The sequence below is a fragment of the Schistocerca serialis genome, unplaced genomic scaffold (assembly GCF_023864345.2).
Source record: "Schistocerca serialis cubense isolate TAMUIC-IGC-003099 unplaced genomic scaffold, iqSchSeri2.2 HiC_scaffold_1007, whole genome shotgun sequence".
Lineage (NCBI taxonomy): Eukaryota > Metazoa > Arthropoda > Insecta > Orthoptera > Acrididae > Schistocerca > Schistocerca serialis.
The window spans coordinates 57,501-60,000 of record NW_026047192.1 but is presented as its reverse complement, the minus strand read 5'-3'; positions in this window follow the sequence as shown (position 1 = coordinate 60,000).

Genomic DNA, 2,500 nt, shown 5'->3' with positions numbered 1-2,500 from the left:
ACCTAACCTATGTCGTGCCTTAACCTAACCTATGTCGTGCCTTAACCTAACCTATGTCGTGCCTTAACCTAACCTATGTCGTGCCTTAACCTAACCTATGTCGTGCCTTAACCTAACCTATGTCGTGCCTTAACCTAACCTATGTCGTGCCTTAACCTAACCTATGTCGTGCCTTAACCTAACCTATGTCGTGCCTTAACCTAACCTATGTCGTGCCTTAACCTAACCTATGTCGTGCCTTAACCTAACCTATGTCGTGCCTTAACCTAACCTATGTCGTGCCTTAACCTAACCTATGTCGTGCCTTAACCTAACCTATGTCGTGCCTTAACCTAACCTATGTCGTGCCTTAACCTAACCTATGTCGTGCCTTAACCTAACCTATGTCGTGTTTTAACCTAACCTATATTGCGCCTTAATGTAACCTATATTGCGCCTTAATGTAACCTATATTGCGCCTTAATGTAACCTATATTGCGCCTTAACGTAACCTATATTGCGCCTTAACGTAACCTATATTGCGCCTTAACGTAACCTATATTGCGCCTTAACGTAACCTATATTGCGCCTTAACGTAACCTATATTGCGCCTTAACGTAACCTATATTGCGCCTTAACGTAACCTATATTGCGCCTTAACGTAACCTATATTGCGCCTTAACGTAACCTATATTGCGCCTTAACGTAACCTATATTGCGCCTTAACGTAACCTATATTGCGCCTTAACGTAACCTATATTGCGCCTTAACGTAACCTATATTGCGCCTTAACGTAACCTATATTGCGCCTTAACGTAACCCACATTGCCCCTTAACGTAACCCACATTGCCCCTTAACGTAACCCATATTGTGCTGTAACCCAACACACGTTGGGCCTTAACCCAACACACGTTGGGCCTTAACCCAACACACGTTGGGCCTTAACCCAACACACGTTGGGCCTTAACCCAACACACGTTGGGCCTTAACCCAACACACGTTGGGCCTTAACCCAACACACGTTGGGCCTTAACCCAACACACGTTGGGCCTTAACCCAACACACGTTGGGCCTTAACCTGCTCTGTAATTGTCATACGACGCGTTAAATTAGTGTAGTGTTGCCTAACTGCAACCCCCGCAATATAGTTTGCTACTCGCACTGCCCGGTCCCCAGTGTATCGCTTCATGTTAAACACCTTGCAGCGATACACTGTAATGTGGATGGCAGCAGGACGTACATGCTCAATGCCCTTCGCAGTTGTTCATTGGCATTCGCATGGCGAAGCACTGCGCCTACGCTGTGGTACGGCCTGTGTCAACTGTCCGCTGATGTTGTACCTCCAAATCACACACTGTACTGCACATTGGTCCTCATGTACTGAATGATACATCGTGGTACATGTGACCGTACAACGACTGCGCCAACAACGGCGAACCATGCGGTCCAAATGTTGTGCACGCAGCTACGTGTCGTCTCCCTATAAGAGCTGGAGTGCAGTGTGGTATGCCCTGGATGGCGATCAGCATGAGCCGTCTGTTGATGTAGTGGCGCGTGTTGTCAGACGTTGTCGTCTCTTCTCACACACCGTGATAGCATGGTGCACTGCGTTCCACATCTGCGACATGCGACAGAGGCCGGTTGACAGTCGTTTGCGCAATGGACATCGCATACGTACGGGGGCCACCTTCCACGTGTTTGCGAAGCGTGCACATGTTGTTGCGTGTATGTGGGCAGACATAGTGTGTCGTGACACCTGACACAGGCATGCAACAATCGTTGAATTTGCAAATGGCGATGGACGCCTACGTTTGCTGGTGACGTTACGCAAATGAACAACTGGTAAACCGTTGTGGTGCGGTTGTTCTCGCTAGAGGTGAATCAGTGATGGCGACGATCGGTTGAGCTACCAACCGGTTGTTTCAGCGATACCCACCATGCCCACGAACGTGAATGGCATGTGGGTGTGAAGCGATACGCGGCGGTGGCTGGGTGGGACCGGCCCCGGCCGGTGAGGGGGGGCCGCCCGGCGTGCTGGCCGCGCGGTGCGTGGGCGCACGCGCTACAGCCGGCTGGTGGGGGCGGCCACTGGCAGGCGCGCCGGCCGACGGAGGCGGCAGGCGGCGCAGCTGCGCGCCGGCGCACCCTGCACGCGGCGCCGTGCGGCCAAAGTAGGTCCTCGCGGGCCCGGTGCGAAGCGCGGTGGACATCTGCAGTGTGCTGGTCCGATTGAGGACTGTGTGCGCTGAGGATGCGCCGCCGCCCGGCGCTCGGCGCCGCGACGCCGTCTGCTGCTCGGTCGCCTCTGCGGTTCTCGCAGGTGGTTTGTATCGCAGCTGTGCGGACGTGTTGGCGCGTGCGCTGTGCTGGGAGAGTTCGCTTCGGCACCCAAGTGGGGCTTTTGTCCTTCTGTGGCGCTGGCGTTGGAGCTGCCGGTCACCGTAGGTGGCGCGTGTTGTCTCCCGCCGGCAATGCCACGACAGCACGCTCCCGGGCCTCTGTCGGCAGCGGCAAGCTCAG